The sequence below is a fragment of the Desmodus rotundus genome, chromosome X (genome assembly GCF_022682495.2).
Source record: "Desmodus rotundus isolate HL8 chromosome X, HLdesRot8A.1, whole genome shotgun sequence".
In the NCBI taxonomy this organism is placed as follows: domain Eukaryota; kingdom Metazoa; phylum Chordata; class Mammalia; order Chiroptera; family Phyllostomidae; genus Desmodus; species Desmodus rotundus.
In genome coordinates this window covers 76263927-76287831 of record NC_071400.1, presented here as the reverse complement: position 1 = coordinate 76287831, position 23905 = coordinate 76263927, and the positions used below count along the sequence as shown (strand labels likewise).

Sequence of the window (23905 nt, the reverse complement as noted above, 5' to 3'; positions counted from 1 at the left end):
TCTGTTAAATAGATATTATTAAAATAGATACTAATTATTGCTGTTGTTTTTGCTTAAAATAGCGGAGGAGAGTTGCTCCTGGAATGCGTGTGTTTGTGGCTGATGTTGATGACTGATTGCTTTATCATCAAAATTGTTTGGTTTGCTGCAATGTTAACAGGTGGTCTTAATTTACAGCACAGAATTCTTTAGCTCTAGACAAACAATACTGCTGATATGGAAGCAAAATACCCTCTTCCCACCAAATCATGGCTTTATCTGGCTTTGTGGGGGAGAGGAAGATGGGTGGGGGAAGCTTTCTGGCAGTTGATTGAGTTGCACGTATCGTGAGTTGCTCTTTACTGAATTGTTATTCAGTTTATAGTTTTTGTTTATAGAAAAGAACCTCCTTCCACACTGGGAAGAAATTTAATAAAACCTTGTATGTTTAGTAAGGTCACAGGGATAACTTTTTAGACCTGAGTGGAAGTTTTGATGATGCTCTTTTCCAAACCTCTTCCTAGGGAGCACCCCAAACTGAATAGGTTTCACACCTCTTTAATAAGATGATGCCTCACCTCTGCACATCTTGGCACTTGCCATCTTGTGACTCTTGTTTTACATACCAGTCTCACTCAAGATAATAGTTTTTTTGGAAGGCAGAGGTAATGTCTAACTCATCTTTGTATCCCTGGAGCCTACTAAAGTGGTGGTCTGATGAAGGAATGAATGAATGAATTAATTAATTCAGTTCAGATTGGGTTTACCATTTCTTAACAACCACCTGGGTATGCTTTTTCTTCACTCAGAGTGTGGATTCTCAGATGACAGTGTTTTATTCTTTATATTTTAAAGGTTGCTTCTTTTCTAAAAGATTTTACTGATTTATTTTTTGAGAGGGGAAGGGATGGAGAAGGAGAGGGAGAGAGATATCAATGTGTGATTGCCTCTCATGCGGCCCCTACTGGGGACCTGGCCCGCAACCCAGGCATGTGCCCTACACTGGGAATTGAACCTGGGACCCTTTGGTTTGCAGGCTGGCACTCAATTCACTGAGCCACACCAGCCAGGGCTACACTGTGTTTTAATTAAATGAGTTGGACAAATATGGAAAATATCTATATATTAATTGTGATATTTTTTGCTGCATGTAACAGAAAAGCCAACTAAAGGTGACTTTAAGAAATAGAGAAGCCTTACAGCAGGTGAGCACTGGATTGGTTCAGTGGCCCAATATGTCAGGGCTCTGGGTCAGTGACTTACCCTCATAGTTTCAAGATGGCTCTGACAGCACCAGACATTACATCCTTATCCCATGTTCAAAGACAAGAAATGGGTTGAAAAAGGATACAATATTTTTCCTCATACAATTTTTATCAGAGAATATCTTTTCTCAAAGTTCCCCAGAAGAATCTCCCTATATCCCATTGGCCAGAGGCGACCACATAGCAGTCCTTAGTGGCAAGGGAGGTTGGGAAAATATCAGGCTTTTCGGCTTCCATAGTAGAAAGGAGGCCAGGGAGAGGGGGGTTGGAGATGGCTTTGGGGAGCTAACGGGCAAGTCTGCTAGACTGTCATGAGAATGGGTCTGTTTTAACGAGTGACTGTATTAATATTAATCAATGTAGCAAAAGCACATTTAGAAAAGGGTTCCCCCCCCCACAAGGTGTATGGTATTTTAAGACTGCTAAATAATAATTTTTGTAGAGTGTTAACTTTATAGACTGCAGGTAGAAAAAATTTATGTATGTGTACAGCTCATGGTTTCCATTGTATTAAATATGGGTCAGATCCTCCAGTTCCTAGAACAGAGTAAACATCCAGTAAGTAGTTATTCTGTGAGCAGACTACAGGCATACCTCAGAGATATTGCAGGTTCTGTTCCAGACCACCGCAATAAGGCAAGTACCACAATAAAGAGAACCACAGTCATTTTGCTGGTGGAGAGTCTTTGTAAAATCACAACATCTGTGAAACACAATAAAGCAAACTGAGGTATGCCTGTATTGTGTTTGGGAGCTTCACAACTTTATAGGAACCAGTGAAAAAGGGTTAGTAAGAAAAAAACTAATTAGTGGATTGGCAAGTATGCCCTGAAATGCTGTTTTACACAACCTTAGATACTTTAAATTTGGATCCTAGGAATCTGGGGGGCAACTTCACAGGAGGGAGAGGTAGTGGTACTGACAATTTAGGTCAACAGATTTTCTTTGGGGGCTTTCTCTATACCTGCGCTGTGGAAGTTGTACTGCAAAAAATGTTCAACATGATCCCTAGTCCTCTAGTGTGCACACGTAAAAATCAGTTCATGTATGAAATGAAGACAGCATATATTACTGCCAGCTTTGATCCCTGACTTTCCTTCCCAGTAGGAAGGAGTCTTGAACTATTTACTGCAGAAGATTTGGGGACATAATGATGAGAGATCAGCTAAGCGAGTATCAAGAGAGTGAATATTAACAATTGCAGGACCCTGGGTCTTAGATTTCTCACCAGTTGGAAGAGTGAACTAGAGCACAGGTAGCAAACACAAGGCCTGTGGGCCGAATCCTGCCCTCCACCTTGTTTTATCTGGCCTGGCACCTTGTTTCTACCCAGCAGCCGTGCTGAGCTCCTTGCCCCTAGTTAAGGAGTAGTTACATTCTTACAGTCCTAAAGTTACATTCGGCCCTTTGAAGGCAACCACGAGGCTCATGTGGCCCCCGGTGGAAATGAGTTTGACACTCCTGAACTAGATTATCAGTGGTTATCAAATTTTGCTGCAGTTTAACTGGAACACTTTAAAAAAATGTACATTTAGGGGGGTAGGATTGAGGGTGGGGGTCGGGATAGCTGGGGTGGGGGGGATGATACAACTGTACTTGAACAACAACAAAAAAGAAAAAAAAAACTACATTTATGGGCTGATACCTGGACTACTTAAATTGGAACCTCTGAGAATGGGACGCAGGTATCAGGATTTTTAAAATTCCCCAGATGATTCCAATATGCACCCGAGTCTGGGAACTGTACTACGCTGCTTGGGATGTCATAACAAAGTACCACAGACTAGGTGATTCAATTAACAAAAAGCTATTTTCTCGTAGTTCTTGATGCTAGAAGTCCAAGACTGTGGGGGGGGGGGCGCTCTGCCCATAGGGCTCCCCTGGCCGCCACGGATGAGAATAAGTCTACCAAGACATGATCTGCTTGGGGAGGAAAGGTGGCCGATTTCTCAAAGGAGAAGGGCCAAGCTTTTATTGGGTTCAGTTTGCACAGGAATACAGGTAAAGCTCATCAATCATTGTCAGGCAGGAAGGATCAAACAATAGATAACAAACAAAGAACTCTGAGGGCTTATTCTGAGACAGGGCCAGTTAGCTAAAGGGCTATAAGACTTTGGGAAACAAACTCATTTCAGGCTTGGACCCTTATCATTTAAATTGAGGACATTCTTAGCAAAGCAGGTTTCACAGGGTTTTATGCATTCTTTCTTAGGCCTGATGCCTGGGGGAATCGGCCCTTTCCAGCACAGGGCTGCACCGCCCTCTGTCATTGTTTCAGGCTTAAGTCAGGCAGGGGAAGTAAGGCAGCCAAGAGATTAGGAGACTTCTTGCAGACAGAATGAGGACTCAGGCTTTGTCAAAGCAGAGGGGCAAGGGTCCATTACCCCCTTTTTATATAGCCCCCCAAGTGCTTCCCTGTGGGCCTTTTCATGACCATGCCTGCCTTAGGTCACCCCTCCCTTGAGGAATCTTGCCCGTCATTGGCTAACTGGTCAGGCTCAGGGCCAAGCAGGGTAAAGTAAAGTGGGTAGAGGTGCCGCCCCTGCCAGGGAGATAAGCTTTGTCTCCTTAGTGGCTTAGGATCCCAAGGTCTCTGACTCAGCCTTAACCATGGGGGGTTACAGCTTCTGAAACCAGGCAGGGCGGTTCCCAACACAAGACCAAGGTGTTGGCAGGATTGGCTTATTCTGAGGACTCTCTCCTTGGCTTGTACATGGCTTCCTTCTTGCTGTTTTCACGTGATCTTTCCTCTGTGCATGTCAGCGTCCTAATTTTCTCTTATGTGGACACCAGACACATTGGATTAGGGATTAGTCATATGACCTAATTTTGCCATAATTAGCATTTTAAAGGCCCCGTCTCCAAATATAGTCAAGTTCTGAAATACAATACTAAGGGTTAGAGTTTCTTCTTATGAATCTGGGGAGGGGACATAATTCAGCCAGTAACAGGAACTACTGGACAAATACAGCACTTCTCAAACTTTAATGTGCATATAAGTCACCTGAAGACCTTTTTATAATTTAGATTCCTATTCAGTCAGTATGAGGCCAAGATTCTGCAGTTCTAACAAACTCCCTGAGACTGCAGTTCTGGCAAACGCCAGTGCTTCTCATTCATAGGTAATACTTTAAGTTACATGGCTCTGTTTAGATCAGTGGTTCTGCAGCTCTAAGCAGGCAATGGAACCACATGGAGAACTTGTTAAAAGGAGATTGCTGGCTTCTGGCCTCAGAATTTCTGATTCAGTGGGTTTGGGGTAGGGATTAAGAATTTGCCTTTCTAACAAGTTCCCAGGTGATGTTGATGGTATTGGTCTAGTGATGATGCTTTGTGAACCACGTACTTTGTGAACCATATATCTTTGACATTTTGAGACTTTATGGTATTGTGTGAGACTAGTTCATTACATATATCACTGTATGTGAAGTTTATCAGTCATATTTGCTATCATAATTGCTGATTGTGTTGTACTTTTTCTTCTGCCAAGCTTAATTACTTTTTCTGCTCGTAAGACAAAGACTGAGGAAATGAGAGAAAATGCTGCATTGAGGTGTTTTAATCTCTTACACCAATTGAGGTGAATGAATATAGAGCCTGCACATCAGCCCATTTGTCTCTATTCATGTTTCCTCTCCAATCACAGAGCTAAATTGCAGCTTGTTCTTATACCAACTCAAAGATGATTTCAGGAACATGTATAAAGGACACATGAACAAAACCAAAGCGGGTAGGATCAAGGGTGGGAAGTGGGCTGGGTGGGATGGGGGAGGAATGATGAGGAGAAAATGGAGACAACTGTACTTGAACAACAATAAAAAATGTGGAAAAAAATAAAAGTAAAAAAAGATGATTTCATGAGAGTAGTTGCTTGCTTCCCATATGTGATTTTTTGAAGGATTAACTACTTCAGAGATTGTCCAGTCTCAAGGGATGTTGCAAATTTCTCAAAACACATTAAATTACTTCTAATTTAATCATTTTATTTCTATATCAGTCAAATAGTGAGCTATGCTGAGTAATATTGCCTCCAGAATAATTGGAGATAGAAAAATAGTTGGCCTGCTATTTGAGAGTTAAATCAGTAAAATTCACATTCTATGGATGTGATTATTCACTTGTGGGAATAAAACAAGAGAGTCTCTGTAAATGTGAGACTAAATGGTTTATAATCATCCAAAACTTTAAGCTAGTGCCTAGGTAGCATTTTAAGAATGTGTTGGTATTTTGTACAGTAGAATTTATCAATAATAATAATAGGTTTTTTTTTTTTTGGTTGACTGTGGTATGCTGGTCACTAAACCTAAAGTACCTCATTTAACCCTTGTAACAAATTGATGTCAAGAGTATGTGTGTCAGTTAGCTATTGCTGTAATAATGCTGCATAACAACCATCCACAAAAATCTCAGTAGCATATGACAATACACATTTATTGCTTATGCGTCTAGGGTCAACTGTGGGGTGGTTAGTTGCTTTGCTGATCTTGGCTGGGATTGCTCCCATATCTTGGGGGTACCTGGATATTGACTGAACTAGGCAAACCTTGACTGGAGCAACTGGTGTGCATAGGCTGTGTTTCACATGTCCAGCAGGCTAACTAGTATTGTTCTCAAGGCAGTAGCAGAGGTGCTAGAGAGAACGAATGGAAATACATAGCCTCTTGAGGCCTAGACTTGTAACTGCCATATCATCACTTCCACTTTATTCTGTTGGATTATGCAAGACACGTGGTCATGCCCAGAGTTAGAGTGGGAGGGCTCTACAAAGTTACAAGGCAAAAGACATGGATGTAAGGAGAGGTAACGAATCAGAGCCATTTTTTTTGTAATCTATCACAGAGGGAAAAAGGACGTTCAGAGATATTAAATAAGTTTTCCAGATCACATTACTTATAAGAGGTGAAGCCAAGACTCGAAAGTATCTTTGATGACAAAGCTTAACACTGTTTCCTTTATAACACATGGCTTTTCTACTTTTTATTGTACCTTGTTTAGAGAAAAACTATGCCAACAGAAGGTATATAGTCAGCCTAGATAATACAAAGTTAATTATCTTTGTACATTAAGTGACAATTGAGATTTTGTACACACACCCATTTATATATACATCGTATTTTTCTGTTGGCTCAATTTAAAGCATTTTACGTCATTTTAAATTTTTATTAATGTTCTCTATTATGTCTTTATATAAAGCAACTAAAATATTTCTGTTTTATACTTAGAAAATAGATTCAATCTGTAATCCAATACATCTTTTAAGCAAAGGTAAAAGCAGGTTTCTTGTTGTCCCATTTACTCTGGAGCTGTTATCAGAAGAATGGGTTTTGCTCAATTATTTCCCTTAGTTATGCCTTTTCCAAACTAATAATGCCAGGTATATGGGGCCTCTATTCAGAATGTACTTGTCACTGCCACAAGTGTTTTGAGTGAACATTCAAATTTCCACATTCCTAGTGAACATTTCCTGCAATTGGTAGTGCACTTCCCAGTACTGTCCAGGGGACAGATTACCTGTCATATTTCCAGCCTGATCACCTGACCCACCACATTAGACAAACTCAGTTGTGGAGATGAATGCAATACATTGTTAGAGCCCAATGCCATTAAACATTTGAATTGTGTAATGAATTCTCTTTTTCAGATTTCATGTTCAGCAATCAGCCTATGATTCCCCATGTTCATTGCCTTCATGGAGAAAATAACCTGGTCTGCCTGAAAGTTCTATTTCTCATTGTGAATTAATTACTAAGCTGCCACTCTGGCTTTAATCATTTGGGACTGTTGTTAGTGTGAGTCAGCATCCAGCACCTTCAAGCCTGATAAATGCAGGCACCGATAAGACACTGAGGTTGTACTGCTCAATGGCAGGCCTGGTGATGATGATCCAACAAGGCGAATCAATAGCATATAGTGTTTATTAATCATTTTCTGCGTGCCAGGCACTGTGCAGTTTTATTTACATGATCTCATTTAGTCCTCATAAAAACTTTGTGAGGTAGTACTTTTATTTCCATTTTACAAATAGGAAGGCTGAGTTACAGATTAAAATCTTGGCCAAATCAAATGGCTGCTTTGGCAGAGACTTCTGGTTGCCACCCTATATCCTGTCTCACCTTCTTCCTTAGTGACTAAATCAAGTTTCATTCCTGGTGGCAATTCATCAGTGTCTGTTATCCAGCATCTCTTGCACCAAGGTATGATCCTATGACTGAGTTCTGCCAGTGAGAGATAATTATCATGTTATGTGGGACTTCCAGGATGTGTGCCTGAAGGGAGTTGATTTGGCCGAGAGGAGGGCCCTTTTATACCTCCTGTTTCCTTTAGTTGCTAGCCTGGAATGCAGGCATGATTGCCAGGGTCATCTTGGACTATGGAGTGACTTCTTGGATATACACTAGCATTGAAGTTGTTGAAAGAGAAAGGTAGAAGAAGGGGTCTGGGTCTGTGATGGCACATGGAGCTACAGTGCTAGTTCCATTCCAGGGATCTTTGCTGCTTCCTCAACATATTAGTGCTCTCTTAGCAGAGAAGAAAGGTAAGGATGGCTGTTGGGTAGGCAGTAGACAGTATTTATACACTATGTGCCAAGTGCCTTGTATTTGGATTGTGATAGATATATATGCTTGAGTTCCATCTCTGTCACTTACTAGCTATGTGTATTGGGCATATCTTCTGCCATACTGTACATCCTTTCGGACCACCTTTTAGTCAAGGAATCTATCCAAATAACCAATTTCATGTGAATGTAACCAGATAGTACCTTGCTTTAGCCTCACAGTGAATATTTCACTTCTCACCCCAGGACTTCTTTGATGTTTCAATACAGAGGCCTGTTGGAACCCACATATGTGTAGTATGGAATGTGAGGGAGTTAAAAACTAGAATCAACCCTTGACTGATGTGGGATGGGAGCCAGGGATAAAAGTTCCCTTCTTCCATATTTGGCCAGATAATTCTGAAGTGCATTTTAGTATTGTTTGCTTTTAACAGGTTCTCAGACCTAAGCCTGATTAAGCCCCAGTTTCTTATAGTTGTGCCAAGTCAAAAATACACTCTGTATTTATTTCCTCTCTTTTTCTGTTTCCTTTCCTCAATTCCCTACTTCTATTCCATAGACTCAGTTTCCCCACCAAAAAAAAAAGCAAAAAAACAGAACCATAACTACTTGCATGCAAACCCTTGTCTCAGGCTCTGCATTCCAGGGAGGACTCAGGTTAAGACATTGTATAACCTTGAATTAAACTGTATTTATAAAACTTTGGCACTTGCTGACACTTTTATGCGCTTTGTATAGTGAAGCATTATACTATCTGTGGTGTACAAAGATGACAATAGAGTATGAAATCTGACAGTATCGAGTATCAGTATGGATGCTGCTCAACAGAAATTGATACACCTTATTGATAGGAGTGCAAATTTTGTAAAAATCATTTTGAAAAAGAAAACTTGGCACTACCTTGTAAAATTGACGTATGTACCTTATGACCCAGCAGTTTTGTTTCTAGGTATAACCCCTAGAAAAATTCTTCTGCATGTGAACCAGGAACTCTCCTTAGCAATGCCCTTTGCATCATGGTTCATAGTACAGAAATATTGGAATAACCTAATTCTTTATTGATGGGAAAGTAGATAAATTTTAAAGTGTGATACTTATTTAAATATAGAATAAAGTGAATTAACCACTGTTATATGCAAGAACATAGGTTATGTTAGAAACAAACTATTGAATGAAAACCTAAGTCCTCAAAGACTTCATGCACTTGGGCATAGTCTTTAGAAGCTTAAAACCAAACAATATATTGTAAGGAATAGTACACATGTGATAAACTATACAGCAAGGTAAACTAAAACGTCAGGCCTGTTCCTTCCTCAGATGGGGAGACAGGGATGGAATAAGGTAGGAGCATAAAGGGTGAGGTAAAAGTAGGTTTACAGTTATTTGTATGGACAATAATACAATAATTAGTAAATAATAATACAAGAATAAACTGCTTCATGTACTCACAACTGTAAACCTACTTTTGCCACACCCTGTATAATAGATGCACTGGCATTATGTTCCAGTTTTTGGATTGGGTGATTGGGTCATCAAGGCTCATTTATTATTACTCTTTATCATTTACATAAATGAAGTATAGATTCTTTCATATATGCAACACCAAATATGATATAACAATTATAAAAAATGAAACCACCAACAAAGACTCTGTGTTCACAAAACATGGCTTTGTTTAAAGTGTACTCCATCCCTCTGAACTAATGGCTCTCAGAGTCAGTGTTTATCATGCACTGTATTTTTTCCCTTTGTGTTCTCATATGTATTATAATCAATGAGAATGGCAGGGCACAAGATTCACTTTCCCTTATGGCTCTGAAAGGTCACATCCTCAGACAATTTAGAAGAACAGTTGGTTGTGTCCTCTCTGTTCTGGTGTCTACTTGCCTGTGGTTCCTTTATGTCCTGAGACTCCTCTGCTATGTGTGGCCCCACTGCCATTTTGCTGCTGGTCTCAGCACAGCACTCATGGGCTACAATCCTGCTTTTTTTCTATGTTCTGTGTGTGTATGTATATGTGTGCTCATGTGTGCACATGCATGTGTTGGGAGGTGGTGTGATGGTAGAGAGTGATGCGACTATTAATACTACATTTTTCTTTATAGTTTAAACCTACTCCTTGCTTTCCTGGCATTGCTACCACTCAAAGCTGTAAAATTGTACCAGATTTTAAATCTTAGGCCAAAGTTTATAACCTTTAAAATATTTTTGTGCCACAGATAATTTGATAGGAGGCCCATGGCCTCCTTATCAGAATAGTGATTTGAATGTATAAAATCAAACACACTGGATTAACAAAGGAAACAAATTATATTGAAATCCAATTATCAGAATATTAAAAACAACAAATTTATGATATGTAATATATGTACTTCTTTATTAACTTATTAAACAGCAAGATCTAGTGATGGGTCTAATTGCTAGGTTGGAGTCGCTCAAGAAACCGGACGGACACAGCGAGCTAAGGAACAGGGTTTATTAGCAGGGAGTAAGAGGGAAAAGTGCAGCCAACCATGGAAGGTTGGGACTTGCACAGGAAAGTGGAGAAAGTGCAGCCAACCTAGGGAGGTTGGGGAGTCAACCAAGGGAGGTTAAGACTTGCTCCGTTCTTCTTAGAGCAGGGTTTGTAAGTGCAAAAACCCTAGAAGGGAAACTGGTTGGGTGTCAGTCTGACTGGCTAGAGCTGGTTGCTGGGTGCCGTTTCTGCTGACCATTGTTCTTGAAACATCTTATCAGGCTCAAGTTAAAGTTGCATCCTGTTATGCCGGATAGGCCAACCCCAGACCCCAAGCTTAGCCGGGCATCTGTTTGTCCTGGGTAGGGCCGGCAGGCAGTGTCCCACAGTACAGTTCCCGCCTGGTGATTTTCCGTTCCTCCTAGGCCTACCTAGGTCTCTCACTAATGACTATACAACTTTTTTTTTGACTACACAAATTTTAGAGTAGTAATGAACATCAAGGATATTTCACAATATCTGCAGTGACTATAGTGACCAAGAAAAGTACTTGTGATTTCTATTGGTGACAAAGTCACAAGTGCTAATACTATTGTGATTTGTTGCCTACATTAATATTTGAGTAAATTTCAGTTAGAGATTAGTGAATATAAAGACATCATTTTTTTCTCATCCAAGTTCATGGACCCTCTAAATTCTAGCCATCTACCCTTGGGGTGTATGGAATGCACACCAAGAAGTTTGCTTTAAGCAAAACAAAGAAAATTATAACAGATTTAAGGAAATAATTTTTAAGTGAATACCTAGTATTATGTAACCCATAGTCCACATAAAACACACTTAAGTCAAACCCTTCATGGGATGCTGAGGAAATGTGAATACATCCCAATTCCCATTCTGACTTCATAGACCTTCTCTTTGAGAGGACCTTACCCTTCAATGCCCTGTAGACAAGTGTGGCTTTGCTCTTACCTTGATATTTATCAGTCACCCTTCTCCATTCTATTCTCCACAATAAGAGTTTTCCACCTTGGAATAACTCTCTAATGACTGCTACGCAAGAATGCAGGGTGGGTTTTGGCTTTCTGGGTATCCTCTCCTTTGAGGCTGTTCCTCTGTGGTGAATTGTAGTGAGCAGAATACATGCACTCCTAACTTACCAGTAAAAACACTTATTCTCAGAGATTGCCCAGTCTTAAAACATAAGGAAAAAGAAGTATTTTTTATTGCTTCCTAAATTAAAATGCTGCTCAAGTGTATAGTGAAGCTAGTATTATACCATAACCCCCTTCAAATGGGCTCATTCGTGAGCTGTAGACTTTTTAAAAAAGATTTTATTTATTTATTTTTAGAGAGAGTGGAAGGGAAAGAGAAAGAGAGCGAGAGAAACATCATGTGTGGTTGCCTCTTGTGCTCCCCCTACTGGGGACCTAGCCTGAAACCCAGTCATGTGCCCTGACTGAGAATCAAAAGTGAACCTTTGGTTTATAGGCCCAGACTCAATCCATTGAGCCACACCAGCCAGGGCATGAGCTATAGACCTGTTAATGTTGGTTCTCTGAGCTACACAAACACCTCGGTCCTCTTTGAAATTTCTGTGTGTGAGTCTGATTAGTACTTAGTGTCATTTGTATCCTACCTACTGATTTATTGATTCATTGATAGGTTTATTATTTTAAGTATTTTTCTAGAATTAATAATGAATTTTTAATAAAAAAATTTAGAACAATTTTGATTTACAGAAAAATTGTGAAGAACAGTACAGAGAGTTCCCATACAGCTATAGTACAGCATGGTGCATTTGTTACATTTAATGAACCAATATGATGCATTAATATTAACTAAAGTCCATACTTTATTAAGATTTCCTCAATTTTTACCTAATGTCCTTTTTCGCTTCTAAAATCCCAGCCTGAAATCCACATTATATTTTGTCATGTCTCCTTAGCCTCCTCTTGACTGTGACAATTTCTCAGACTTCTCCTTGTTTATGATGATCTTGACAGTTTTGACTGGTACTGGTCAGGTGTTTTATAGAATGTCCCTCAACTGGGGTTGTTTGGTATTTTTATCATGGATTAACTGAGGTTATGTGATTTTGGGATGAAGACTGCAGAGGTGAGCGCCATTCTCACCACATCACATGAAGGATATGTATTATCAACATGACATGCCACTGTTGTTGGCTGATGTTGACCTCGATCACCTGGCTGAGCTAGCGTTTGTCAGGTCTCTCCACTGCAAAGTTACTCTTTTCTCCCTTTTACGTTCCATACTGCCCTCGTCAGAATGAAGTCACTATGTGCAGCTCACATTTAAGATGTGGGGAGTTATGCTTCATTTTCTTGAGGGTGGAGTATCTATGTAAATTATTTGGAATTCTCTTGCACAGGAAAATTGTCTCTTCCCTCAGTTACTTATTTATTCAATAATTTATTTATAGCAGTATGTACTCATGATAATGAATTTTTAATCAAATAATCCCAGACTAATTTATGGCCAGTGGCATGACTTCCTCTATCCAACTATGGCTAGCCCTACAGTTTCTAAGCTCAAGAAACGAGTAAAACCAATGGTTGTACATGTATTTTGTTTCACTTTTTGTCTGTCTATATTTCCATTTTTTGTCAAATATTTTGTTTAATTTCTCCCCAAAAGAATAATTCAGTGACATGGTAAAAAATTCAATCATCAAAGAGCACACAGTGAAAATCAGAACTACTTTTCATCCTACATTCTTGTATCCCTCTTCGTAGACATTCCATGTTAACTGTTACTGCTATTTTTCCAGAAATGTTCAATACATATATTAGCATGTATCTAACATCCTGTTTCTTTAGACTCTAAAGAAAAAGCTCAAGAGAGACACGGCAGAATAACAAAAGAGAAATAAGAAAGGGGAGAACAGGAGCAAACCAAAGATGGTTAGATGAATCATAGAATTCTTTTTTTTTTAATTTTTATTGTTATTCAGTTACAGTTGTATGCCTTTTCTCCCCATCCCTCCACCCCACTGAATCATAGAATTCTTAACTCAGTCACTATATTTGCTTGGAAAACAATTTGTTTTTTCAATGTTTTATTCTGGTGGAGTTTTGCCACACAGGTGCATTTTAACTCTTGATTATCAAGCAGTGTGGCTATATCAGTCAAGTTTCATAATTGAAAGCAACCAAATCTCTTCCGACTATTTTAAGCAGAAGTATTTGTTTGGAGGCATTCAGTGGTTGGGTGTTTTTGGTGCCAGCTCTCTCCACCTCTACCCATGCCTTTTGGACATGTGACTTTGTAGTTTTTCTCACTAAAGGAGAATATTCCTACGTCCCTTGATTTTAAGGTTGACCGTGTGATTTGCTCTGACCAAAGATGTGTTAGTAGATATGGTGCATGTAGAGATTTGAAAGGCATTTGCACATTTATACTTTGTCCCTGCTCCTCTGTCAGCCTGCTGGAGGATGAGAGATCTGTGATGCAGAACCAAGTCATTCCAGTTGTTCCAATTGAAACTATCATAGATTGGGTCACAGCCAGTTGACTCCCAGACACGTGGACAAGTTCAATTGCAGCTGACCACAGATACATGAGCAAGCCCAGCCCATCTGAACCCTGCAGATTCATGAACTAAATAAATTCTTATTTTTGTATGTCACTGAAATTTTGGGTTTGTTATGAGGCATTACTGTGGCCATGAAAAACTGATACAGGTAGTTTACTGAATCCCTGGGAGGGCCAGAGACTCTGGTTTGGTTGTTATCTGGCCAGCACAACTGCCAAGTACACCACAGACATTTCTTGCAGAAACTTCACTCCTGCTGCCACATAGTACTCAGAACTTGTGATTCTACAGAGTAGAAAGTACCTTCACCAGCTTCTTCAGAGGAACCAAATGCCTCCAACTCATTGTACACAAGTATTACCAATATCCCTCACACAGTTTACTTCCTCACGCCAGTTCTCCTGTGGATGAATCTGAGTGGTAGAGTCTAAATCGTACTTGGAACCTTAGCTGTGAAGGAATCTGTAAGATTTTTTAAAATATTATTTTTTAGCTTTCTAACCTCTGCAATACAAGAAGACCTTCTAAAAGGCATTTGGAGTAAGTATAAATGAGTCACTCTCCAGTATCTGGTACAGAGGCATAGAGAAAAGAACTCAACTTACTGATTCCTTGATTGTCTGCCGCCTCTGCCTAGGAACAGTCAAGGAGTTGGTACTCCCAGGATTAAAATCCTGAGGAGACGAGCCCTGGACTCTTTAATTTCTCTGTACTAGACTTGCTATGGGACTCTTAGGTCAGGAATGCTGTTTGATTCTGATATTGTTGATTGAAGGTACTCCCTGCCTTTTTCTATTTGGCATCTTGCAGCATGAGTAGCATGTGAATAATTCCAGGTGAAACAACACTTTATTTTAATTACAGTGGACATTGTAAACAAGGAGTTTGACCCCATTTCACTTTCTCTATAATGATTCAAGAGCTCCAAGCAAAGGCATATTGGAATGCATATTCGTGTACTTATGCAGGGATGGAAAGGAAGAGATACACCTCTGTCTCTGTTCACTCCCTACACTCATATGCCAATTCCTTTGACCCAAGTATCCTAAATACTTAAAGGGTGACAGTATTGGGCTGATCGATTTTAAGCTCACCCTGACTCTCCAATCTGACTCCCACCACAAGCTTGAGTGGAAGTGTCTGGTGTGGGTCACGTAGCAGTTATTGATTGATAGAAGGCATTTCTACCAAGTGAACAGGCTCTGGGTATAGTTACACTTTATTTGTAAAGTGCCAATTGTAAGCTTGGCCACATGAAATCTTTATTTGTTCTCTTTTGTCTTCTGAAGACTTTGTTCCAATTAAATATTTGCTAAAACATTTTGGTGACCCTTTTGTGTTTTAATTTAATAGACAACACCATGCTGTTGCTAATACTGCAAACACTGAAAAAGATTGCTTTTGTACAATATTTTAAGGAGTGAATTTTGGTACGTTTGAGTAATACAATTAAGTATTCATCTGTATAGCCAATATCTGGATCCTTCACTGGTTGTCAGCAAATGCATTGAAATATCTTATGCTTCATAAGAGCAGATAGTCTATAAACATTCCCAACTGTGACCACATGACCAGAACATTTACTTGGCAGATTGAAAGATAGTCTGATATTCCAAGATGCTACTTGGCCCATATAACTTTGTACATTCAGTTATTTCATTTAATATCCCTTGTGTATTGGTGGAAGATCAAAGTAGAGTGTAATAACACACTTACCTAACTAAGAGTTTGTGGTAGCCACTAATTATTGTTATTATTTTCCTTGTGTATTACCAAAACTTCCTTGTAAATTTCTAACTAAGTTTCCTTATATGTTACCAAAATTACTTGTGACAAAGTCTTAAACTTGTGTTCACAAAGGTGCCAAACTTGAAATAAGATTTGGGCCAGGGAAAAGGTACTTTGACAGATCAGCCCCCATCTACACCTCTCACTGAGTCTCCCACTCCTTCCTTCCCTATAGAATCTTCTGGACCAGCCAACTGGTATAACCACTAGTCACTACATCTCTACCTTTTTCTGTACCTTATGCCCTGCTGAGAGGACCTGTCTGTGCATCTGTGACCTATCACACAAAGCCTGGCATACACCAAGGTAAAGTTTGGTTCTGAATCCAGAAATCTGGTTTCCTCAGCTTTTGTCCACCACTTCCTCCAAGATGTCTACTCATAGTTAAAATATTAGCCTCTAGAGAATACAAGTAGACTGACTTGTAATTCTGCATATCATCAGCCCCTACATTAGTGCCATACAGATAGATATAAGCAGTCTTCAGGTGATGGGATATAGTAACTGAAACCTCCAGCATAAAACTACAGATTTTGAGCAGCAGCACAATTCTTTGCATTTCACTGCAGCTTCCTGGATGGATATTTCTGACCTCATTCTTACTTTAAAGAAAAGGTTTTATTTATTTACTTTTAGAGAGAGGGGAAGGGAGGGAGAAAGAGAGGGAGAGAAACATCAATGTGTGGTTTCCTCTCACGTGCCCCCTATTGGGACCTGGCCCACAACCCAGGCCTGTGCCTGGACTGGGAATCAAACCAGTGACCCTTTGGTTCGCAGGCACTCAATCCACTGAACCACACCAGCCAGGGCTTCCATTCTTACTTTGTAAAGGGTCACATAATCCCTTTATTACAAAGGATTACGTGATTCCTTTCTTGCTTCTCTCCAGTAATGAAGAGGAAATGTCTTTTGTCCTAAATGCCCCCTTATGCTTAATGTGTATGAGGTAGTAAAGCAGTGTGGCCTTTGAATGGTGGGCCTGGCTGATTGTCTTATTTAATCCTCACTACAGCCCTAAGACGTTGGTGCCATTATTATTCCTATTTGGAGATGAGGAAACTGAGGCATGAAGAAGTTAAGTAACCTAATGTCACAAGCTATTCACACAGGGACATTCTGGCTCCCAGATCTGTGCTGTTAACCTCTAGATTACATTGCCTTTCTTGATTCCTTGTTGGTGCCATTGATTAGAAAGTTTAAGCAAATGGAAGGGATTATTAATCTAGGGACTTCTTCTGTTACTCTCACTGTACTACCAAGAATGCCAGAACATCCTCTTAGTAGAAGAACTAAATGGGTGGAAAATAAGTTTGATACCCCTCTAAGGCCACAGAATACAGGTCTTAAGACACATTCATGTCATTGAGATCAAATCTGGTTTATAAGTAAAGGCAGAGCCAAGCTCACACCAAGTAAAGCACAGAAGTTAGAATTCTGGTATTTCCACTTATTGATTATAAAATGGGTGTGTTATTTTACCGCACTTTCTTGGCACTTAGTGTTAGCTATTATTTTTATACCACAGTGTTTCCTTAGCTCTCTGTCCTTCCTTACAACAAAACACAGCGTAACTAGCTTTTACATCAGTTAGAGAGCTGACTGCTTCTACCTTGTTGAATTAAATAAACATGTTTGTAAATGTCACAGGGAACATTAACAATGAAAAATGGATACTCAAGAAGTCTAGATGGTCAGGGTGACTTTGTTCCCTCTGTTAATAGAATGAGGAGTCAGAAGAAAAAGGAGTGAGTCACTCTGACAATGAAATGGCACCAATTTAGGATTATGTTTTATTTTATTAGTTTACAACTGTTGCTTGTTTCCTGTTGCTATTTATTTCTTATTCATGTTGGGAACAACAATCCTTCCTTGGCTTTTAGGGTTTCATAGCTGAGACATACACTTCAAAAACATTAGCCAAACCTTTCCCCTCCCTACCACCTCATCACCATCTCAAACAAATTTCCAAATTTCCAAAAATTTCCAGAAGTATTGGATATGCAAGAATGTTGGCATGTTCTTTCTCTTTGGAGATTCCTTCTTATGAAGGATTCAACATGGGCTTCTTACCAGGGGAAGGGGTTGGGGAGAAAGTGTTTTAACATTAAGGATATTTGTGGCAATTTTCACTTCCCTTCTCTTAAAATGATGTTGGGTGGAAAGCCTCTAATGTAAAGATTCTCACATTTTCTGTAAATGTAAAACTAAATTATTGGAGAGAAATTCCAAATGACAATAAAGGAAAATTATTAGGACTTAATACTTGATGATCAATTTTAAAGAGGAGAGTATGAAGTAATAACGTAAGTAAATATTAGCCTAGGGAAAGTATAGATATACTTCATGGCATTTTTAAATACAGATTTTTCCCACTTTGTGCTGTGCCTTACCTGGGACTACTGTACACATGTGCCTTACAGCATATGCCTTGTGGCAATGCTCTTTATTAGCCTTGGGAACAAGGCACCTCTTCTATGGTGTCACTCAAATTTGTCTAAATTGTTCTGTACTCACTGATTGGTTGAGGGATGGTAGTGCCTCTCCCTTTAAAAACCCAGGAACAAGGTTATTGAAATGCTGGGTGTCAATTTCCTCTCCCAGTATGGTTGCCCTGTGTATCATTACATGTGTCAAAAGCTTGTCCTGATTTTCTCTTGTACCCTTATTTAGCATATCACACATATCAGCTTTTCTCTGCCACCTCTGCTGCCTGATTCTCCAGGCTGCTGCCTGATTCTCCAGGCTGCTGCCTCTCTCTGACCCATCCCATCCCCAAACTATGGACAAGTGCCTCTTTCTCAAAGCCCAGCTCACAGAAAGCTGTCTTGTTTGAGGCTTGGAGATAACATCAGGGAAGTACAAGGCAGAAAGGAAATTTTAAACTGGGTATCAGATATATTGTGCTTTTATTTTTAGTCCATTGGCCTGCCCCTCTGCAGAGTTCTGCTTTCATTCAGCCCTGTTGTGGAGGCCTACACATGCCCCCTCCATAGGAGTCATCCCTGTCATATTGTCAATCCTTTTGGCATTCCAAGGGAAGCAAAAACCCCTTTATAATCATGATAAGCTTTTCTAAATGGGTCCTGGGTATAACAAAAAACACCATTCCACATCATTCTGCAGAACCCATTGCCCCTCACTTGGAACCATTAATTCATGGTTTCGTTACTGGGGAGACCTGAGTTAGAGGGTCCCCTCCTTTGCAAGAGATTGCAAGAGATGAATTCAGGCGAGAGACAGCAAGTATAGTGGAAATGAGATAGCAAGTTTATGTATGAAATACACTTGATTATACTAAGTGAGATAAGCCAGTCTGTGAAAGACAAATACCATATGATCTTGCTTATAAGAGGAATTTAATGAACAAAATAAACTAATAAGCAAAATAGAACCAGAGGCATAGAAACAAGCAACAGACTGACAGTGGTCAGAGGGGAGGGAGGAGGGGATAATGGTGGAAAGAAGGGGAAGGCACTAGTTAAAGAGCATGTATGAATGACCCATGGTCATGGACAACACTGTGGGAATTGACTGTGAGAGCAGGGGGTGGGATGGGTGGAGGAGGGCAAAGGGGAAAAAATTGGGACAACTGTATCAGAATAACAATAAAAACTTTAAAAAATAAATAATCAACAAATGGTTGATTATTTTCTGTCAAAAAAAAAAAAAAAAAGGAAAGGAAACAAATATACTTGACCATGAAGCTACAAGTGGGCACGCAGCTAGTCCGAGGCCCAGCTATGGTGGATTTTAGGGGTTTTATGCTTGTAGCCAGCTTGTAGGTTCTCTGTTCTCCTCCCCTCTCCAAACCTTGGGAATAATACACAGTTTTGAAGTCTTTCTTTCCCAGAGAGTGGAAACAATACATACAGAATTTCAAGGGCTCTTCTCCTGCATGATTATGGTTTCTCTTGTGATTTTTGGAGCACATGGCAATCTTATCTGTTCAGGCTCAGGACTGCTGAATTCATGAGTGAGGCATGTCTCCCCACCCCTCTTCTGCCTTGATTTGCTATCTGTTCTGCCTAACAGTTTCCTTTCACTAGTTCAGCCTTTCTTGAGTAGTAACCTTCTACTTGATTGGCTGCAGGAACTCCCCAAAGTAGTGTCTCCAGAAAGGAAAGAAACACTTTTGGGGTTATACTCTGAAGAGTAAGAAAGGCTACAGGTTCAAGCACAGCAGTTTTGTTGTCCCTAGTCCAGTAGTTTACAGAGAGTGAATATGACTATGGAATCTGGAGGAAAGGTAAACTTAAAATATAAAAAGACATTGTGCACCTTCTCTAGGGCTCCAGAGGTCTAACTGCAAAGGTCTAATGCCCGAATATTTCATAGAATTCATGTGCATGGAAGGAGGTGGGAGTCCATATATTAAAAAAAAGAACCACCACCAACAATCAAGACTTCACTTCAAATAACACTTCAGCCCCATACAATACTGTGAATTTCATTTTTAATCTTATTTAAGTGCTTCTGATTTTTTAATTTTTCAAAACTTTTGGGCCATTTTATATGTTGTAATGTACATATTTCTGATTTTTTTATTTTTAATCTTATTTAATCCTATTTTTGATCTTATTGAAGTGCTTCTGATTTAGCTCTTTATTAATTACCTTGATAGAAGCAGGTGATATTCTTAGTTGCCATATGGATTTTTTTCCTAGTGTGTTATTTGAAAAACATCACTATTATATGAGGAGAGATTTAATATTTAGTGACTTAATTCTAAGTTTCTGGGTTCATTGCATTCAGTCAAGTCTTTAGACATGTGTTTTAATGAGTTCCTGCTAAGAGTCAGACACTCTACAAAACACCTAAGATGATTCACATACATATCCCACTCTCAAAAAGCTTATGTAACCCCCTGGGGAGAATTGACATACATATAAATAAATACAAGGTAGAAAGTTCTGTGTGCCCTAAGAGAGGTCTAGATAAAGAGTGAACTTATGTCATTTAATATTCAAAATCAATGTAATTCCTCTAAGTGGCACTTTCTAGTAGCGGCCTAGGACATTCAACTTTCGTAGCACATCTTTGGATCACAACAGACTTGCGTTTATCCTGCCTCTGCCACATAACAACTATATGATCTTATTTTCTTCCTTTATGTTCACTGAATATCAGCATCCCCATTTATACAACGAGGACCATAATTGCTCAGAAGGTGTTGGTGAAGGTTAAATGAAATAACACATGTAGTATATAAAGTGCTCGACACATAGTAGGTACCTAGTGGGTGTCTTCCTTTCTCTCATCACTCTGTAAATTGATCAAATAGATGTAAGTACCCTAATGTGTGAATACTTATTGACTTGCCCATTAAGAACTAGGAAGTCATATCTTCCAATCGAAGGCTATCAAAATATGACATAATTGCAACTTTATCATGAGGCCTTCCCTGACTGCCAAGATAAAATTACAACAGTGAATCTTGCAACCTCGTTTCTTCTTTATTTTCTTCCTAGCACATATCATCTGAAATACTACATGAATCCATGTTTGTTTACTGGCCATCCAAACCCCCTCTTGAATAGAATGTTTGTCTCACAGGAGCAGAGGCTTTGCCATTTAGTTCACTGCTGTATCTCCAGGGACTAGAACAGTTATTAACATATAGACCTTGCTCGATACATATTTGTTAAATGACAGATTGTAGGGATTAAGACAAGTTTTAATTGAAGTAATTTTAGTTTTCTTCCTTTCTATTGGCTTTTGTGGTAATATAGACAACTTTATGGAAAGTAAATTGATATCACTGGTAACTTGGATACTAAAGTTTTGTGACTCCATCCTGTCAATTCATAGTCGTTGGCACCAATTCAGTGCCAACAGGATCCCCAAATTGGGGTGTGGTCAATAAAGAAACTTTATTTAGTGAAAAACTGCTCAATTGTGATATACCACAGCTGTGAAAACAGCACGGCTCTGAGGCAGCCCCGGGCTCAAGAGGTCCTGGAGCCAAGGCACTCTCCAGCTAGACAGCTCTGGTCTGGTCTGCTCTGCTCCATTCTATGCCAGTCTGTTCTGGTCTGCATTGCTCTGCTCCACTCTTCTCCAGCACAACATCTTCCATGTTTCAGCTCAGCCAAGGAAATACACTCTTCTGTGGAAAGGGAAATTTTGCTCCCAGAGCCAATAATTCCCACCTCTGGTCCCTGGTTTTTCCATCTTCATGCAAATGAGGATTCCAAATCCTGCAATTTGATTGGTCCAAAAGGCACTGTCCTGATAGGGCAAAATGGAGCCACTCATTTTGAAGAAAATAATGGGGATATAACTGCAGTTGGATTGGATGGGGAAAGCCTCCATCCTATTGGTTGAAATAGGATTCCAGGAACTCATTTACAAGGGCTGGCTCAGAAGGCAGAGAGACCAAGTGTGTGCAGGCAGGCAGTTCAGTGAGCAAGTCAGGCAGCTTAGTGCCGGCTTCTCTCTGAAGTACAGTTTGCATGAGAGGCCCCATCGTAGAAATAGTTGATAGTTGATAGGCTGTTTTCTTTTTGTGTGTGTGTGTTTTTTTTTAAATTTGAGCCTAGTTAGCCACTGGGTACACTTGTTAGTAGGTATCTTCTTTCTCAGGGTCCACAATCATGACTATCAGTAATAGTCATTTTGGGCTCAAAAAAATTTTTCCCTGTGTGCTATTTGCCTGTCTCCAGAATTCTTCTCTACCAGTGAACCTTATCAATCTCTCACCTCTGGTAATTTATTTATTTTCTGCCAGGGGCATCCCTGATTGCACATTCTTAATTTCCAGATCTTCGTTTCTGTTCCTTCTCTGACTCAGTGGTTTCTGCGTAATAGCTCTGTCACGTTTTCACCAGCAGGTGATAGTTTCTGATATGACTCTTAGAGACATATCTGCCACTTATGGAGGGTTCTTTCTCTGGAAAATATTCTGTATTTTGAGGAGAATTCAAAAATACCAAAATAGTCTTTCTAGTTATAGGAAGGCTGTGTTGAATCTTACTGACTGATAAAAAGATGGCTTGATTGGAGGTGTTTTATTTTTGAAAAAAGACTCTGACACTATTTCATCACATGAGTAAATGAAAATTCTTCATGGAATCTTTCTGATGGATATATCAACACACTATACAGATTTAAAAGGTGTACTTAAATCTACCTAAAAGGCAATTATGCCATTACACTTCTCAAATATTCAAGGAACTCTTCCATACATTTGGGCCACTTACTAGTAAATACACAATCATGAATTTCAGTTTGCATCTTTGTTTTAGAGAGTTTTGTTCAACGCTCTGTAGTTTGGAGGAATAGTTTAATGTAAGGTGACCTCCACAAAATCAGGGCCGTTTCAGAAATGAAAGGGGTTGCTATTAATAATTATGCCAGCACTATAGGCATAAACTGAGACTGTTTCAGGCAAACCAAGATGCAGAGTTGCCCTAGTTGGGTAGGACATATGAAAGGAAACTTTCCCAGTGATAGTAGTATTTGCCTAGGAGATATCAAAAGTGTTGTGTTTCACTACAAGTGCTTCTACCTACTTTGTCCAGACAAAGAACATGAACTTTGAATGACTTGGAATACTGGTCTCTTCCTGGACTTGACTGAAGTCTGTTTATTGACCAGTGAAAAATGGGACCTGTTTTAACCAATTATATTTAGGACTAAAGTCTTACCCTGTCCTATCCTAAATGCTACTTTTGAATTGCATCCTCAATTAGCACAAAACACCAAGAAATCCTTTTCCTAGCTCTTAATACTTACTGACTTTAACTCCCTGGTGAAATATTCAATGTTTTCCTTTACTAGTATGTCTTCCCTGACAGGCGGTGACAGGCAGGGTTTTTTTTTTTAAAGCTCTGGAATTCTTTGTTTTATTGTCTGACACTCATATGAGTAGAAATAAACACTTAAATTCTTTTCTCTTGCTTTTGATTTTACTTATTTACATTTTTTAAATCCTTACCCAGGAACATTTTTTCACTGCTTTCTAGAGAGAGAGGAAGTGAGAGAGAGAAACATCAATTGGTTGCCTTCCATCTGTTGTGGACCAGGGATAGTATATGCCCGGACCAGGGATGGAACTTGCAACCTAACTTTGTGCCCTTACTGGGAATTGAACTTTCATTTGGTTATGGGACGATACTCCAACCAAACTGAGCCACACCAGCCAGGGCTCTTACTTTTGAATTTTTATTTTATTTATTTATTTTTAGAGAGAGGGGAAAGGAAAGAGAAAGAGAGGGAGAGAAACATCAATGTGTGGTTGCCTCTCGCAGACACCTTACTGGGGACCTGGCCCACAACCCAAGCATGTGACCTGACTGGGAATAGAA

General features: G+C 39.6%; 1 protein-coding gene across 1 annotated transcript in view; it reads left to right on the top strand.

The window, feature by feature from the left end:
* SYTL5 (synaptotagmin like 5) overlaps window positions 1-23905 on the top strand; it is a 276734-nt gene that overhangs the window by 979 nt on the left and 251850 nt on the right. The window lies entirely within an intron of this gene.